The following is a 20,440-nucleotide window of genomic DNA, read 5'->3' on the forward strand; positions in this document are numbered from 1 at the left end:
TTCCATGTGAAGAAAACGAGTTGCCTGGCCATCAGAGAGGAAAAGGTCAGCCTGTTACACTAAATACGACTTAGAGCGCCTTCACACCTTCCCCCGTTTGGTCCAGTTTAAACCAACCCTGGGGCATTTGGTCAGATGGTTCGGTTGGTCCGGGGCGGTGGGAAAGCTCATCCAAACCCTAAAGCAGATCAACCAGCCAAACTCTGGTCCGCTCGAAAAACGGGGGTCTCGATTCTCTTCCAAGTTCGGTTCACTTCAGGTGAGAGGGCAATCCGACCCAAACACAGAAAGTGAACCAACAACAGAGCATTTACTAGCCTGCAGGTTCAACCTTGCACAGGATAAACAGACTTATACACATGATGTATGCAGGGGTCTCCAACGTTTTCCAGGCCAAGGACCCCTTAGTTAAAAGAGAGACAGAGCAGGCACCCCCCCCCCCCCGCCCCCAGACATATTGTGTGAAATTGAGTTTGATATTAAACTGGGCCTACAATAACGTGGTGCATACAACACTAGCGTCACTGTGTCCACGTTCGGACACCACCCGCTGCTATTGGCTGCTATATATATTGTATGTACACGGACATTTACATGTCTAATTAGTATATGAAAGTGACTTTGAGTAGTAAAAACGCTCGGGCGACGATCTTTCACTCTAAAATGTTTATATTTTTACTGTACTGCTGATATGATTTAGCGTTAGCATGAGTGTGCATTTTTTTTTGCTAGCTTTAACATGGCTCTGTCTAGGCAGTACGTGTGTTTATAAGCCCAGCAACATCAAGTTTATTCATATATTAGCTATCAACTGCACAGTGACGTGCAGTCAGGGTAGGCAGGGTAGGCAGTGCCTACCTTGCCAAAATTCAAGCATAAAAATGTTTATTAAATAAATGTATTATAAACTTGTGTTTGTATTTTTACTGTTTTATTCTTGTGATTTATATGTATGTTGTTCCAATTATTTAGACGGTACGATGACAAATGTAGCAGTTACGCACAGTCAAATAGAAAAAAAGGCAGAATAAGCAGTGCCTTTACTGCCCATTCAAGCGATTAGCCAATGTTGCGCATGCGCACTTCGAGCCTGTATTCTTTAACATGTACGTCAAAAGGCACAACTCTGCCGTGCCTTTGTACGTAAATGTGTTATGCCAGTAATCGTCTCCGTTAGATATCAAACATGAACCAATTAGAATCCAGATATTACTGTCCCTTTGCGTAGCTGACGTCATTACACCAGCTACGTTGTAAGCGCATCCCCGCGAAATTCAAAGTCAAAATGACAGCAGCGGAGTCCGCCGACATCACAACGGTGGGGAACTTCTCTAAACTCGATTTTAATTCAAAAAAAGAACTAATAGCAAGATGGAGGTCTACGCCAGCCTTAAATGGACTACTGCAGCAAAAGGGACAAATACTCGTTGCATCGTTTCAAACTGACTGGTATGGAAGAAGAGATGTGGCTATGTGGCCATGCTAACAGTCAGCGGAGGGACCTCTACGGGGTCCTGGATCTGAAAAACCCGCCTGCAGCTTTAACCAAGCAGGAAAAACCGTCAGCTCATATAATACCGGCAACTACAGCTTCGCACATTTTCCACCCTGAAACGGATCAAAACGTCCAGTCGGAACCGGACCGGGCCAGCACGTCTTCCAGCCCTCGCCGAGTCAGAGACGATGCAAACTGAAGGCCCGTAAAGACGAGTTTTACAACGCTGTCGAGGCCTTCACGAGAAAGCGTCGGATGGATTTTATGTACAAATAATCTACCGATTGGTGAGTCAGAAACTATTTTGGGTTTAGTGTGATTGAACTAATGCTGCTAGCCATCTGCCTTCATATTCAGTTGAGCAGTGTGTGTTTTCATTGTTGCTGACTGGGACTGACAAACATAGCCGCTGTGCAATAATTAGAACAAAGATGGTTTCATAACTTGCATTCTGATGCTGGACATTAACGTGTGTGTGTGTGTGTGTGAGTCTGAGAGTGAGTGAGTGAGTGAGAGAGAGAGAGAGAGAGCGAGAGCGAGAGAGAGAAAATATGTCACCCAGAGTATTTGTCTGAAATCTTAACTTTGCGGGAACACACTGTCATTGCGGTCTTCAAATCAGCTGGTTTTAGAAGTCCTAAGGTCCAGGTATAAACGGTGGTGGGGGGGGGGGTGTCAGGCTTTTGCGGTTGGTCCCCCAAGACTTTGGAACAAGTTACCCCCCAATATTCGCACTGTTACAGATGTGGCTCTTTTTAGGTCCAAACTCAAGACATATCTGTTGAATCAGGCTTTTAATCCGTAGCTGTGGTGGGACAGTTTCATTCTTCTGTTTCTTTGAGACCTTTTCTGATTTTACTGTTCGCTATGTTCACTCTTTCTATTGGATGATGTGATTTTACTCATTCTGTTAAGCACCGTAGCCTGCTGGTTGCTGTAAAGTGTTATATAATTACATTAGATTGATTTTGATTGATAGATTAATTGGAAATGTCTTGCTATCGACCGCGCGTGGGTGCTGCGCTTGTGCGTAACGTTTTGATTATTAGCCTAAACAATAAATTAGGTAATCTGCATTTCATAACTCAGTGCCTACCCTCTTACTGACATCACCGCACGTCACTGCAACTGCATGTGTGTAATAGAGAGGGGATATTGTGGGTAAAAGCCAGTAGTGGTAAATGTGGTTATAACTTTATAGCTAGATTAACCTCCAATATACCTAGCTATTGCATATATAGACAAAGATTGAATGTTATTTGGAGCTCAATGTTTGTAACTCAGTTAGCTTACTCTGGTTTTTGGCTGCATAAAAAGAAAGAAAAGTGAGTCAGAAAAGTCAGGAATAAAGACAGAGACAGAGACAGAATAAAGACAGAGACAGAAGCAGAAAAAGAGAGGAGAGAAGAGAAAAGGAAAGGAAAAAAAAGAGGAACGTATAAAAAAAGAAGTTGCCACCAAACAAGGTAGGCTGTCTGTGTGTGTGTGTGTGTGTGTGTGTGTGTGTGTGTGTGTGTGTAGCCTCCCACGGTCCCCGGCCGCCTGCCACCAGCGGCAGACCATCCCGGACAAGCCTGCCTGCAGAGGGACACCATCCTCCATCTCCTGGTGTGTGTGTGTGTGTGTGTGTGTGTGTGAGTGAGAGAAAATTGTATTTCCTTTACAGGAGCAACAGGATGCCCAAAGAAAAGGTGGTTGAAGGTAAGTATCTTTTTGTTCATGTAATGTGACAATTTCTACATTTTATCAACCATATTATTAAACAAGATATGACATGCCTAACCTAATTTTGAATTTGAGTGTATTTCTAACAAGAACATGTATGTGCATTTGCAGATGCCCAACATCAGGCAGATGAGGAAGAGGGAGAGGGAGACCAAAAAATGGACCCAAGCGGCCATGGACCAGGCCAGGAAGTGGAAGCAGGCAGGCTCTCTCTACGGCAGGCAGCCATGGAGTTTGGGGTCCCTAAGTCCAGCCTGAGTGACCGAGTCAGTGGAAGAGTGGCCTCCGATTTTTCCATCTGTCGGAGGTCACTCCTTGCCCATGCAGATGAAGACTCCCTGGTGGAGTACTGTTTGTACTCTGCTCTGCATAGGTTTCCACTGACAAAGCTTCAGGTCCTGGCCCACGCTCTGGCCATCTACAACCTCCGCCACCAGGATGCGCCGAAGAACGCGCTTGGCCAGACGTGGTGGATTAACTTCAGGGAATGGCAGAAACATCGCCTAACCTCCAGAATCCCAGACTTCATTGACCGTGGGAGGGCATCCTGTGCTAAGAGGGGGGCCATCCAGGACCATTTCAGGCTCCTCACCACCACCATGGAGGAGCATGTGCTGAGGGAGAAACCCCGTCAGATTTATAACTGCGACGAGATGGGGTTTCAGCTGGACTAGAACAGAAGGAATGTCATCGTGCCCCGGGGGGCCAAGCATGCATACAGGCAGGCCCAGGGAACAAGGGAGCACATCACCGTCCTGGCCTGCCTGAACGCGGATGGGGAGGATATCCCCCCATTTATTATGTACAAAGGGGGATATCCAGGGGGCCCCTACAATAAAGTAGGTTGTTCCCAATGCCCTTTACGGGAAGTTGCAGGCAGGGTACATAGACAGTGAGCTGTTCAGGAAGTGGTTTGTCGGGCATTTCCTCGAAGTTTGCCACCCAGGAGCGCCCGCTGCTGCTTGTGATGGATGGACATGTGTCCCACCTGGATCCGGAGCTCGTACGGGCGGCACAGAGGGAGGGGGTCATTCTCCTTTGCCTGCCACCACATACGTCTCACATCCTTCAGCCACTGGATGTGAGTTTCTTCGGACCCTTGAAGGCAGATTTCTCTGGTGTTACAGGAGATCTGTCGGCAGTGAACCACTCCTTTCTGGTTTCCAAGAAGGAGTTTTCAAGGGTCCTAAGGGACTCATACCAGAGGGTGAGGGTGAGGGGGCTTGTGGTGGCTGGGTTTAGGAAGTGTGGCCTTTACCCTCTGGACCCGATGGCCATTGACTGGTCACTGGTCATGCCGTCCGTGCGTGGGACCTCCCCACCACCTCCACCAACCTCATCAGCATCTTCCTGGGCTGGGCCTGATGTAACCCATCCCATAACACCCCCACACCAGAGTGCACCTACCCACCCCATAACACCCCTGTCCCAAAGTCAACCAGCCCCTATCCCTCATCCCCAGAATCAACCTGCCTCTCCCAATCCCTACCTCTCCCGCCCCCTGGTTACATCAGGCCAGATAACGGTAGACCTGGCCCACCTCCTGGCCAAAATCAACTATACAAGAAGAACTGGCAAGGTCAGGAGGAATACCAACAAGGCCAGGATACTGACGGCCCAGGAGATGTCTGACACCATCGAGGAGGTGGAGGACCGTGCAGCAAGATGGGAGGCCCAAGCTCTGGCCAGAAGAGACCGAGAGCAGAAGCGGGCCAGAGACACTGGCCCGGCAGCCACTTCTTCTACCCTGTATGGCGGCTCCCGCCCCAGCCGCAGAAGAGCTCAGCCCCTCGGGGCTGCACCAGCAGCCAGCTCCGGCATTTCCATTGCCGGTCCCTCAGCACCCTCTGCCCCCTCTTGTGCCTCCCACGGTCCCCGGCTGCCTGCCACCAGCGGCAGACCATCCCGGACGAGCCTGCCTGCAGAGGGACACCATCCTCCATCTCCTGGTCAGCTAATTCTTTCAATCGGTCAAAATACTTGTAGTGAACCATGTTATAATAATAAAATATTATTATTCTTTTAGAGCCTTCCACATCGAGGGTCCAAGGGTCCACTTCTTCCTCTCCCTCCCACTGTAAATACTTAATATTTTCTGTTAAAAACAAGCAACATTCATATTCATGTTAGTAACATTAGCCATGGTGAAAAGTAAACAAAACGTTTCATTTATACAGCAGGAAGAACCAGCTCATCCTCCTCTGTTGGACCCACAACATCCACCGGTAGTGTACTCAATGTTAACAGTCTTTGCCAAGCTTTTATTATATTATATATATATATATATACTCTTAAAACACTTTTTTTTGTGAGTAGGTCACACCGCTGCAAAGAGGAGACTGGAGCCGACAGTGTGGCAGTGTGCCCGGTGCAGGCAACCGGATCCTCCAGTGCCTTCAGAGGACTTGGTGTTGTGGGTCCAGTGTGACAACTGCCACAAGTGGTTTCACACCACTTGTGTCAGCTGGGAGGAGGATGAGCTAACTAATTATGAATTTTGGTGTTTTTGGTGCTCTGACATTTAATTTGATATTTTATTTTGTAATTTGTTAATTTATTTTTAAAATGTTTTGCCTGTTTTTTATTGTTATTAAATAATTATTTGTATAATCTTTTCAATCATTTTTGAACACTTGTTTTTTTTCTATAAATCTTACACACTTTTTGTAATAGTATATATATATATATATTAGGGATGATCCGAGTACTCGGCTGAAACGAGTATCCGGGATATATCCATGTATATATCCGATATATATAGGCCTAATATATATAATATAATATATATTCAATCCGAGCAATATCCATGCTCGGATTGAATAAAACTCCTCAACTGGCCGCGCAGCGTTCTGTGATAATCACAGAATCTGTTCCGTTAACGTTTAGGGTTTCTTCAGCTTCAGGTTTGTTTTTAACTTCGGTTTGTAGTCTTTACATAGTAACCAGTAGATTTCTGGTGAACGTGGGGTTTGTAGTCCTTACATAGTAACCAGTAGATTTCTGGTGAACGTGGGGTTTTAGTCCTTACATAGTAACCAGTAGATTTCTGGTGAACGTGGGGTTTGTAGTCCTTACATAGTAACCAGTAGATTTCTGGTGAACGTGGGGTTTGTAGTCCTTACATAGTAACCAGTAGATTTCTGGTGAACGTGGGGTTTGTAGTCCTTACATAGTAACCAGTAGATTTCTGGTGAACGTGGGTTTCAGACATGCTGCTTGGTTTAAATGCAACTCCCGTTGCGTCTCTGCCATCGGAGATTTTTTTTTTTAAACTGTCAGCTGCCCCCCCCTGCCCCCCGCCCCCTCTCTCTCTTTCTCTCTCTTTCTCTCTGTGTCTCTCTCTTACTCACACACACACACACACATATACCTGGTGTGGAAATAAAAAAAAATAAAAAAGAACCAAAAACAAAAAAAAATCACACTGATCATAAAAAAATAAAAAGTTAAAAAAAGAAAGTTATATTGAGTATGAAAACTCTTGTTCATTACATTTTACTTCATAATTGCAACTGCATGTGTTGTATTCATTGTTGCAAAACGTTCTGTTTATAGTTTGTTTGTTACCATGACAACACCATTGATCTGAAGCTCGATGCTGTCATGTAAATAGTTTTCAAATCAGCAATAAATATAACAATTTCTAAACAAACAATATCAATTACATGCTTAAAATAACATACCGGTTAAAGCCCCATCCATTTCAAGACAACCCGACCCACTTCCGGGTTAAATCTGACCACTTCCGGATTAGGCCCCGCCCAGTCCGAGTACGGATCCGGATACAGATAATTCATGTGGTAAACAGATACAGATACAGATAATGCTGTACTCGCTCATCCCTAATGTTTGGCCACCGTGGTAGTGACAGCTTCAAGCCATGACTGTATAGGGGCGAGGGCCACGCTCAGAGAGGGCGTTGGCTCGGAGGCGGTGCTTTGCCGGGATTTTTCAATTTCATTGAAAAGCATCTCCAAAGCTAGAGAGAGGGAGAAGTCGCCACCTTGCTAGTCTCAGCTGCAGCAACAAAGGTGAGTGATGGCCAAATGAAGCTTCCCGAACCAGTGTCTTTATTTTCTTCCCACTTAATGGCGCTCTCTGTTCACCAAAGTGTTGAGAATATAATGAATTGCAATGCCTTTAGACCTTTGTCTTAAAACCTGGAGCACCATTTAGTGGGCTCAGAAAATAAAGACACTGGTTCACGAAGCTTTATTTGGCCATCACTACTGATTGGCTTGACTTACTCATTTTAGTAGATAAATCAAAAACTCATACAAAGCAAAGAATAGGACACAAAAAAGATCAAAGTAGAAGATGCACAAGGCAAGAATTACCGAAAGGATATAGGAGGCAGCCACCACACGTCTTTTCTACTACATAGTTCAACCGGAAGCCGTCACTAATTTCTAATGATTCAGATCCTGTGTTCGTATGCCAGTTTATCCTAGATGTGTCTGGATTTATTTCAAAAATCATGTTTTGTTTGTTGTCTTTTATCATGGTGTTTCTCCTTTTCGTTGTTGCCTAAGAGCCTGGTCATAAAGAAAATTGGGGGCTAGTCCAGGTGCCCAGTTTTAAGATAAAGATAAGTATGGTTAATATATACAATGTGATATGCAGTGTTATACCCAAAAGCTTTGGTTGACTTTTATCTGAAAAACAGATCTATAATACATATAGTGTACCTGTATAAGTTCTGGCCTCCATGACAACAGAACATTTGTGGTGGCTGAAATCTTATCACCAGCTTTGAGTCCCTAGAAGCATAGAGTACCTAGTAGGGATGAGCGAGTACAGCATTATCTGTATCTGTATCTGTTTACCACATGAATTATCTGTATCCGGATCCGTACTCGGACTGGGCGGGGCCTAAACCGGAAGTGGTAAGATTCAACCCGGAAGTAGGTCGGGTTCTCTTGAAATGTGCGGGGCTTTAACCGGTATGTTATTTAAGCATGCAATTGATATGAGTTGATCAGAAATTGTTATATTTATTGCTGATTTGAAAACTATTTACATGACAGCATCAGCATTGAGCTTCAGACCAGTGATGTTGTCATGGTAACAAACAAACTATATAGGCCTACAGTATAAAACAGGTTTTGCAACAATAAATACAACAATGGGGTTGCAATTATCAAGTAAAATGTAATGAACAAGAGTTTTCATACTTAATAATATAACTTTCTTTTTTTAACTCTTAATCATTTTTTGGGGGGGGGTTCTTTTTTATTTTCACAGGTGTGTGTGAGTGTGTGTGTCTGTGAGTGAGTAAGAGATACAGAGAGAGAGAGAGAGAGAGAGGGGGGTGGGGGGTTGGAATGTGTTTGTGTGTGTATCTTAATTTGTAATATTATTCATTTATACCGCAACTGCCTTTTATGTTTTTTTTATAAAACACAGCAAGAAAGTTTCAGACACTCAAAAAAACTGGTTAGAGCCAGCAGGCAGTTTAAAAAAACAAAACAAACTCCGACGGCAGAGATGTAACGCGAGTCGCATTCTACCAACACCATGTCTGAACAATCCCCACGGTTACCAGAAGTCTCCTGGTTGCTAGGTACTAGTTTGAACCGAAGTATAAAACAAACCTGAAGCTGAAGAAACCCTAAATGTTAACGGGAAAGCCCGAGGACCTGAGAAGAGAGATGTTCACTTCTCCGTGTCCAGAGCGTGCGTGAGAACAGCCGGTGGGACACCACAACAGGAGGAATCTGTGTGTGTAGGGAGGGGCGCTGGGACTAGCCTATCAGAGAATAGTGTAGGGGAGGGGCGCTGGGACTAGCCTATCACAGAATAGTGTAGGGGAGGGGCGCTGGGACTAGCCTATCACAGAATAGTGTAGGGGAGGGACGCTGGGAATAGCACTGTGACTAGCCTATCACAGAACGGAGACAGAGTCAGTGGAGACTTATTCAATCCAAGTACAGATATTGACTCATATTACTCGTATAATACTTGTACTCGGCAAAAGTGCTTTATCCGTACCGGATACACGTTTCAGCCGAGTATACGGCTCATCCCTAGTAAACAGATACAAATACAGATACAGATAATGCTGTACTCGCTCATCCCTATTAAAAAGCATAGAAGCCCCACGGTCCCCCACCGCCTGAGCCTTTCCTTAACACAGCCCAACTTTAGCACCCCCACCTGCTTCGGAGGTCCAGAGTTAAGACATGCTCCAAACACAGGGCTGTGGCGACAGATGCTTGGCCCAATCTCTTCATACTCCTTTTTGGTGTTCTTGGTAGAACTCAGGCTGTGGAAGCACAAATGAAGATAAAGGTGAGTACAAACATAGGCCTATATAACAAGGCGAACACCATAACACGTCATTAAAAAAGTTGCATATATTTGCATATCTATTTTTTGCAGAAGGTGTTGTTTTCTTTGTTCTGGCATGATGGTTATTTTATATATTTTAAACAAGATGCCGGTGCTGCTGCTGCTTTCTTTGCACCAAAGGATCGTCTACCGTACGGCAGATGTTTAAGGAAAGCAAATGTAACAGATTTTAAAGGTTAGATTTAGTATTTTTTTTCAATCTGCACCCCCCCATGGTTTTGTGATGATGGGAACAAAAATCTTTGAAATTGCTTTAGTTTCTGTCTACTAAAAGTGCTGTTTTAGCTGCTGACAGGCTCAGATTATTATTGACTGTGTTTAACATCATATTGGAAAGGATCCCTATGGAGATGCTCCTTTTTTTGAAGAGTAACATACCTTTTGTTATAATGACTTGGTCTGATGTGCAATTATAGATCCCATGTTGTTAAAATTCATGAACATCTTGAATGGTTCAGAGCTGAAAAAAGACTATTAGCCAATGTGCTTACTTTGTTGCACTCTGTTATTCAAAACTCAGACACCATTATTAATTTAAATAACCTAACTTACAGTTCAGATATTCACACTTATTTAACAAGAAGAGCCAGTAGGGGCAGGTGATTGCACCTTTACCAAAATCTAATAACCTGAAAAAAATAACAGAATAATAATTATTGTGGAATAACAGAGAGCCAAAGTCACGCCCCTTCTATTTGCCTCCGTGGGACCAATCTTCGAAAAATGGTGGTCAATGGCAAAAGACAAACTATTTTCTGGTCCCGATCACATTTGATGTTTTTCAAAATACAAAATTATTTTAAATGTCAAGAATGTCACAGTTTGTCGCAAGATAGTAATGTAAAATGCTATGGGAAAATACGGAAAATATATAATTAGATGGACTACAAGTCCATCCCCACATTTTCCCTCCACTCCCTTTGAGTAGCTGTAGCTCTCGACATGACCTGCCTTCTTCATGGAAGAAGACAGTAAAGCTCGACAACCATATTTCAGACATATGTCTAGGGTGACGCACATTGTTTGAGACGAGAGATGTAGTTCACTAAGCGATCTCACACAAAACCTGCAAAAAAAGGAAAGCTGCATTTTACAAAGAAAGTCAAATTCACTTAAAAATATTTATCATGAGATTTCTTTATTTTTATCATATTGTGGTCAAAAACATTTGATGTCAGCTACACCTAATGTTAGCTATGTAATATACAGTAATATATAACTTTGTTTTATTTCTCTATTTGCTTGGTTTGTTATTGTTTTTATTTAATTTTAATTTAAGTCTTTTTTGTTCTTTAGTTCTGTAAGCAGTCTGATGTATTTCTTTTCTGTATATGTCATGAAATATTTTATTATTGTCTGATTAAATGTAGTTCCGGATCCAAGGAAGACTAGCTGGTTGTCAAGGTGTCAGCTAATGGGGATACTTATAATAAATATAAATACAAAAATTGTTATAATGAAACTGCCCCTTAATCGCCAACTCATCAGATTCCATTTAAATAAACAATTGTATCATCGTAAAACACACTTTATTTAACTTTTTTTTTTATGATGTGGCTTTGCAGCGCCATGTTAAAAAAATGAATGAAAAATGAATGCCCTCTTTCAGACTTGTGGAAAGAAAACACAAAACAAGTTGTATTTTGTTTTTTTATATTTGTATTTTCTCTTAAAATTGAAGAGAAAAGTGCACAATCCACAAACAGTAATTTCTCATTATTTTCCAACAACATGTAAAATGCATTTTCTCTGTCTGTACTAAGATTCTTTTAGTAACACATGGCTGAAACAAGCCTTGTTTTATGTAAAAAAAATATAAACTGTATATAACATTGCAATACAAAAATAGAAGCTTTCCATCTGCTATAACACATCAATCCAATTTTGTGATAGTTTTCTGATAGAGACATGTCCCCTGCCTACTAATGTCCTCTAATGTCCCCTACCCACCAATTCAAAATCCAGTGGTTTTCTCAGAAGTGTGCAAACGGATGCATTCAGCCCTCATGTTTTCTCTGCCTTGCTGCCCGTCTGGGGATTTATGCTGCAAAAAGGCGCTGAAAACAGGGGGAAAAAACACACTTATCAGGTAACATTTACGCCTGATATGACATGCTCATAACCATCTGATTTCCTATTTTATATAGGCCTGCGTAAACAGGCCCTTCAAGGAGAAGAAGAAGGGACAGTCGTCCTTCATTTTTGAGATGTTGTGTGGAGGGTCAGCATTGAGATCACAACGCTGGAGAATGTAGGTTTTCTGAAGCCATCTCCGAAGTGCTCCTCTCTCCACGCCTGACGTTCCTTCCAAGGGGTGGGGGTAGTCAAAATTTGGATGCATCAATACTCAAATAAAATATAAGTTGGTGCCTCATCTGAGTCTTCATCTCTTGTAGGGTTTCTTCAGTCTCCCCTGAGGGGAGTTCTTGCGGTGCCCATCGGACACATCCATATTGATCAACAGGACCGCTTCCATTTGTCCTCACCTGGGGATTGCTGTGCTTATTGTTTCTTAACAGTGTCAATGTGATGTTTTGGTTGACATGCTCGGTTCTGGTTTTTACTCGCTGGACGAGCGATGCTCCAGCTGTATTTTTATCATCATCCACATCCCCAAAACATGTGAGGTACTTCTGCATCATATACAACTTTCAAACAGATCCCTCTGTTTGGATTTGCATTGTGCACCCTCATTTAATCGACAAGCTCTCTAACCATCGCTCCATTTGAACTAGTAGAATTTGCAATGGCTGACTTAATCTCTGACGTCCTCTTCTCCCAGATAACCTTCAAGGATGCAAACAGACAATGGTAAAAAAGAGAGAGGGATACAAGGATATAAGCTTTTAAGTAGGCATTCATAGTGAATTTCAGCATCAGACGCAAAGGAAGCAGGAAGAAATGTACAGGCATGGTGTGCGTGGTGAGGGCAGACCTATTGGGTTGGACGTTGCTTTTACGGGTGTCTCAGGTGAGGAGAGTTGTGGACTTCCTACGGGGGACAGTGTTGAGAAAAGTTGTGGAGACCCAGGAGGAGACAGGGCTAAGAAGGAACCTGAAAAAATATTTACCATTAGACCCCTGTGATCGAGACATACAATGGTGTATTTGAACACCCAGGCATTCATAAATTAACGCTGAGCTCAGTTTTCGAACCGCCAAGAGTGCAGAAGAGCGTGCTCGAAGTGAATTTACAAACACAACCTATGTTTAAGAGTTCAACTGTGAACATTTTGATGTGTATCCTAATATACATTTAAAAACAGTTCAATAATTAAAGAGGACAAAGGCTAAAAGTGCCTTGTGTCCTGATAGACACACCATGCAGACGACCAGCCCCATCCCGGAACCGCCCATGAACATGACCAAAGTGGGTAATGAGCTCTAGAAAATGAGTGGTGTTTGGGCTTCAGGAAAAATTAATGGTGTTAGTTTTGTTGTTATACATAATATACTTATATGTGAACAACTTAAGTGATCTATCAGTATCCATGGCTGTCTCCACACATAGACTGTAGCCTATTGTATTTTTTCGAGGAATCAGGTGGCCGTCCAGAATGCTGTTGCAGTAGTCCAGTGGTGAGGTGATGAATGCTTTTACACAGAACTGTTTGTTTTCCCCAAATAAATTATGTATATATACATAATTTATTTGGGGAAAACAAACAGTTCTTATTATAAACATCAGCATAAAGTAATACTATTCATAACACTAAGAAGTAAGGGTGCTCATGTGCCATCTCATACAGGCCAAGTCTGGTTTTTATTTGGAATCATAGAACGTGTTTACGCTCCATACATTCCGATGCTGTGGGTGGCGCTATTCGACAATAAAGAAGAAGTAGAAAAAGAAGAGAAGCTCGGTTATTAGGCTCGTTCAAGATGAGCCAGGTCTGCGCAGAATCGATCACCGGCGATCGGCGCCCGTTGCATGCCGGTTAGATTTGTGTCCGACTTGATCCCGACTTGCTCTGACGTCATGCACACGTGGGCAACGGAAATCTCACGAGAGCAAGGCGGCCGCAGTTCTGAGACGCAGGCGGCGCAGTTGCTTTTCACCGACTGGAAGAGCCAGGCGGACCCAGAGCATGCTGGGAAACGCCGGCTTCTCAGCTGATTTAACACCTGATTGGTTTACAACATGATGACGTTTTATATAAACTTCTTATTGTTTTTGAATCGGAGCGATTTTAATTGCTATTTGTCTGATTTAAAGACTTATTCTGTCCAGAACACATGTTGTGTGACTGATAGTTAAGTTTAGAAGTCAAAGAGACTAAATCCGTTCAGATCACGGATCATTTCCAGTCTGTTGTTCATTAAAATCAGCAACAGGTCGCATGTAGAGCACTTTGCCAGCTACTCTGTCATAACTAAAAAAACTGGAGACTGTGTACCAGCTGGTATGAGGGTCTGATTATATTTTATTAAATCGGAATCGCACCACAGTGTTTTCATCACTTCCTGTCCAGCCTGAAGGCGGCTGGAATCGGCTGGAAACTGTCCGACTTTACCGCAGCCTATTGACTCATCAGGCTCGTTCGAGATGAAATGCGCCTCGCCTGTAAAGTGGATGAGAGCAGGCGGCAGCAGCGGGGGGCGGTGACAGAAAGCTGCGGTAAAGTCGGACAGTTTCCAGCCGATTCCAGCCGCCTTCAGGCTGGACAGGAAGTGATGAAAACACTGTGGTGCGATTCCGATTTAATAAAATATAATCAGACCCACATATCAGCTTGTACACAGTTTCCAGTTGTTTTAATTATGACAGAGTAGCTGGCAAAGTGCTCTACATGCGATCTGTTGCTGATTTTAATTAACAACACACTGTAGATGATCCGTGATCTGAACGGATTTAGTCTCTGGCTTCTAAACGTCTCTATCAGCCACAACATGTGTTCTGGACAGAATAAGTCTTTAAATCAGACAAATAGCAATTAAAATCCCTCCGATTCAAAAACAGTAAAAAGTTTATATAAAACGTCATCATGTTGTAAACCAATCAGGTGTTAAATCAGCTGAGAAGCCGGCGTTTCCCAGCATGCTCTGGGTCCGCCTGGCTCTTGCAGTCGGTGAAAAGCAACTGCGCCGCCTGCGTCTCAGAACTGCGGCCGCCTTGCTCTCGTGAGATTTCCGTTGCCCACGTGTGCATGACGTCAGAGCAAGTCGGGATCAAGTCGGACACAAATCTAACCGGCATGCAACGGGCGCCGATCGCCGGTGATTGATTCTGCGCAGACCTGGCTCATCTCGAACGAGCCTATCGACTCTCGATAGTTCAACGTGCTCGTTTTTCGGGGCTCGACGGATATTCCTTATCAGATATCCGGTAACGTTAGGTTAGGTCGCGTAACGTCACCATAGATGTAGTAAGAGAACGTCACACACAAAAGGCTTGTTCGAGATGAACTGCGCCTCGCCTGTAAAGTGGACGAGAGCAGGCGGCAGCAGCGGGGGGCGGTGACAAAAAGCCGCGGTAAAGTCAGACAGTTTCCAGCCGATTCCAGCCGCCTTCAGGCTGGACAGGAAGTGATGAAAACACTGTGGTGCGATTCCGATTTAATAAAATATGATCAGACCCACATATCAGCTTGTACACAGTTTCCAGTTGTTTTAGTTATGACAGAGTAGCTGGCAAAGTGCTCTACATGCGATCTGTTGCTGATTTTAATTAACAACACACTGTAGATGATCCGTGATCTGAACGGATTTAGTCTCTGGCTTCTAAACGTCTCTATCAGCCACAACATGTGTTCTGGACAGAATAAGTCTTTAAATCAGACAAATAGCAATTCAAATCCCTCCGATTCAAAAACAGTAAAAAGTTTATATAAAACGTCATCATGTTGTAAACCAATCAGGTGTTAAATCAGCTGAGAAGCCGGCGTTTCCCAGCATGCTCTGGGTCCGCCTGGCTCTTGCAGTCGGTGAAAAGCAACTGCGCCGCCTGCGTCTCAGAACTGCGGCCGCCTTGCTCTCGTGAGATTTCCGTTGCCCACGTGTGCATGACGTCAGAGCAAGTCGGGATCAAGTCGGACACAAATCTAACCGGGGGGGCGGTCCAAGATGGCGACCTGTGCAGGCGTCTTATTCTGAGCTCCGAGACTCTGACCGAGTACTATCGTTTTAAAATGACTTTTTGAGACTATATCATCGATAGACGAAGGAGTGGATCTTTGCCCTTGCTTCTTGTAAGTTCATATGCCCGAACTAAAGAACTTTTGCTGGTTAACTTGAGTGAAATACCAACTAGCTTACAAACTGTTAAGTGTTAGCCAAAGTTTTGCTAGCTAAACCAGGACACGTGCGCATTGCGCTGTGAACTAAATTTTTGCTAACAACCAGGACACCCATGCTAAGATGTCAAAGAGAGACGCCAAGAATATGAAAAAAGGAGGCCTGATAATGGACGTGAATGTCGATGATTCATTCTCTGGTTTATGTACACCTCTTCCTGATACTCCCACGAAAAGTCCAATTCCCAAGAAGGTCTGCACTAAAGAAATGGAAACGGTATCAAACGCTGACATCCTGAAAGCCATTAATGGCTTAAATGACCGTTTTTTGAAGTTTGAAGAAATGATAACGAAAAATACAGCCGAGATCATTAAAGTGCAGGAAAATGTGAAAGGGCTGGAATTCCAATGGAAAGGTACGGAGGACACAGTGAAGAAGATGAAAGACGAAATAACAATCCTGAGAGAGAAACTAGAAGAATCGGAGCGGTACAGTAGGAGATGGAATCTTCGTCTTCTGAATCTTCCAGAAAGCAGCAACGAGGATGTGAGGAAGGAGGTGTTGGAGATTATCGCTGAAATCATCCCAGAGGAAAAGAGTAAGCTTGGATTCATGGTGGACACCGTGCACAGGGTCGGACGCCCGAGAGAGGATAAAAGCACTCGTCCCATCATCATCCAGTTCACCATGCGCACGTTCAGATATAAAGTGTGGAGAGCCTCCCTCAACGCTGAAGTCATGAAGAGAAAGAACCTCCGGATGACTGAGGATTTAACCCAACAGGAGAGACAGTGCAGAAATAAACTGTGGCCCCTTGTGAAGCAAGCGCGCGAAGATGGAAAGAAAACTAAATGGCAGGGTCCTGCTGTCATCATCAACGGTGTGAGACACACTGCATAACTGGTTATACTTCTGTTAATGTGAGGTACAATGTTGACATTGCTTAACTTGCTAAACTTTCCTTAACGTGAGTCAAATTACTCAAGTTAAATTCATTACCCATCGTTATGGGTTATTTTGTTTCCCTTATACATAATTAAAAGGGCAATATGTTCACTCCAATAGTTCAAACATTTTAGGGGTTTTAGGTACTCGTGTTCAGAGCTTTCCACCTGACAGTAAGCTAATCTCTGATAGTTTCTATCTCAGAGTATTTTTTCCTTTAACTAGTTCCTTTAACCTTAACAGACATCCAGTTCTATCCTTTTTAGTTCGTAATGACAGATTTTTTCAGTTCCTTAAAAATAATATCTTTTAATGTAAGGGGTATTCGTGACAGTACCAAAAGGAAATCAATTTTTTTGTTCAGTAGACGAAAAAATGCCGATTTGATTTTTTTACAAGAGACTCATTCGGTGGACAGTGATGTGAAATTTTGGAAAACTCAATGGGGTGATACATGTTATTTTTGTCATGCATCTCAACACTCTGCAGGTGTCGCTATTCTACTTAATAATTTTAAAGGAGATATAGTTGAATCAGTAATCTCAAATGAGGGCAGATGGATAATTCTGGTCTTCAAACTGGACAATTCTTTCTTTATAGTTTGCAATGTATATAACTATAATAATACAGCTCTGGCCAAAACAATGTTTTCTCAACTTAGTATGAAAATTGAATCTTTAAAAATTAAATATAAAGATGCACACTTGATTATTGGAGGTGATTATAACGACGCTCCTGATGACCTTATAGATAGACTTCCTGTCAGAGTAGTTCCACGTTCAAGATTCAAAAGCACTGCATATATTTGTGAACAACTGGCAGTTATAGATGTTTGGCGGTTTTTAAATCCTGACATTAACGAATTCACATGGAGCAACGTCAGTAGATCCTTACAGTCTAGAATTGATCTATGGCTTATATCTCCTTCTTGTATGCAATATGTATCAGAATCCTCACATGGTTATGCCCCATTTTCTGATCATAAATTAATTTCAATCCATCTAGCGGGAACAAAACAACAAAATGGTAGTAGGCCTTTACGGGGTTATTGGAAACTGAATAATAATTTATTAAAAGATGATGAGTTTTGTAACTTAGTAAAACAAGCAGCCATTAGTATATTTAGTAATAATGAAGGCAATTGCATACAAAATTGGGAATATTTCAAATTTAAAATCAGAGAAATAGCTATTAAGAGAAGTAAAGTAATTAAAAAAAATGCCACAGCTAAAGAAATACATCTCATGGATATGTTAAACATGTTAATGACTAAGAAGAATCTTTCAGAGGAAGAGGAAATAACATTGAAGAAATTAAAGGAGGAAGTGGATCATATGTATGTTGAAATGGCTAAAGGGGCATTTGTAAGGTCTCGAGCAAAATGGTTGGAACAAGGGGAAAGGAATTCAAGTTATTTTTTTGCTTTAGAGAAGCGAAATCGCAAGAGGAATAATTTGACTACTCTTAAAATTAACGATAATATCACCTCTAACTCTTTAGAAATTTCAAAATATGTTGGTACATTTTATAGCAATATATATAAGTCAAATATTCAACTCGGTGAATGTGATAAATTCATTGAGTCAATTAAAGCATGTACACCAACAATATCTGAACAATTTAAATTGGATTGTGAACGTCCCATTACTAAATTGGAAATTTCAGAGGCTGTCGGGTCAATGAAAAAAGGGAAATCTCCTGGTAACGACGGACTTTCAGTTGAATTTTATTTACATTTTTGGGAAATTATTGAAAATCCTCTATTTGATCTATTTAAAGAATGCACTCTAAAAAAGGAAATGTCCACAAGTATGAAGCAAGGCTTAATATGTCTTCTCCCTAAACCTGAGAAAGATCACTTATTGATAGAAAACTGGAGACCTATTACGCTCTTAAATATTGACTATAAAATTGTATCATTGATTTTTGCCAAACGGTTAAAAAGAGGTCTTCATGAGATAATAAATGAAACACAGACTGGTTTTATGTCTAATCGTCACATTAGCTCCAATATAAGACTTGTTCTAGACCTGCTGGACTATTCTGATAACATCAATTCTGATGCATTAATAGTATTTCTTGATTTTTATAAAGCATTTGATACGGTAGAACACTATTTTTTATTCAATGCACTTAAGATTTTTGGTTTTGGACCAAATTTTATATCTGCTGTCGAAATGTTTTACAAAAATATTGACAGTTCTGTGATTTTATATCCAAACACCACAAAAAGATTTCCGGTAATGCGATCTGTTCGCCAAGGCTGCCCTATTTCTCCGTTCTTGTTCCTGCTGGTGGTTGAATTATTGTCATTACACATTCGACTTAATCCTATTATTAAAGGTTTATCTATTTTTGGTAAGGAGATTAGAGTAACTCAGCTAGCGGATGATACAGCTCTCTTTTTAAGCGACAAACATCAGATTGCATATGCTATATTCCTAATTGACCAATTCTCGGCTGCTTCGGGTTTAACACTCAATAAATCTAAATGTGAAATTTTATGTCTGTATCAGACTGAAGAGGAAAAACTGTTTGATATTCCTGTTAAAAAATGTATAAAATATTTAGGTATTCATATTTGCAAAGACTATATGGAACGTCAGCATCTTAATTTTTCATCCAAATTGAAGAAGACTAAGACTATACTGAACATGTGGCTTCAAAGAGACATTTCTATTTTGGGAAGGATTCTTTTGACTAAAGCAGAAGGGATTTCCAGATTTGTCTACCCTGCCCTCTCTCTCAATGTCCACGATTCAACTTGTAAAGACATAAATACTATGTTTACCAATTTTGTATGGAAAAACAGACACCACCATTTAAAAAAAGCAGTGCTCTCTGGCTCTAAGGATGAAGGTGGATTTGAACTTTTGGACTTTTCGGACTTAAATTACACCTTCAAGGTGAAATGGTTGAAGGAATGTTTAAGAGCACCAGAGTCATTATGGTACTTTATTCCCAATAATGTGTTTCATGATGTAGGAGGTCTGAAATTTTTGTTGAATTGTAACTACAATATTACAAGATTGCCTTTAAAAATGTCTAATTTTTATCAACAAGCTCTATTGGCATGGAAGCTGTGTCATTCTCACAACTTTTCTCCACACAAAGCCATCTTGTGGAATAATGAATACATCACTAAGAGGAACAAGTCACTATATTTGCAACAATGGATTGATAGAGGTATTATATTCATAAAGGATCTATTTGATTGTAATAGCCGATTATTAAACTATGAATCCTTTCTCAGAGAGAAGTCATTCCCAATAACTTTTAAAGAATATAATTCAGTTTTCAAATCTATCCCTAATGGCGTATTAGAGTTAATGAAAAGTTATAAAATACAAAATGAAGTCCCTGATTTTAAATTTACTCTTTATATAAATAGTATGGATGTAATGAGCAAGAATTGTACCAATAAACACATTAGAAAATGTTTTCTAAATTTAAAAAAAGTAACACCTCGTGGGAAATTTTTTTGGAACTCTCACTTTAACAATATTAACTGGCATAGGGCGTGGCTTGTTCCTTTTAGATATTGCATCTCAAACAAAATAAGAGAATTACATTTGAAAATATTACACAATATATATCCTACCAGCTTATTTATATCAAAATTCATGCCAATTGACAAGTGTTGTAGTTTTTGTAAATCCGAACAAGAATCGTTAATTCATCTTTTTTATG

This window comes from Etheostoma spectabile, unplaced genomic scaffold, assembly GCF_008692095.1.
Source record: "Etheostoma spectabile isolate EspeVRDwgs_2016 unplaced genomic scaffold, UIUC_Espe_1.0 scaffold00000808, whole genome shotgun sequence".
Lineage (NCBI taxonomy): Eukaryota > Metazoa > Chordata > Actinopteri > Perciformes > Percidae > Etheostoma > Etheostoma spectabile.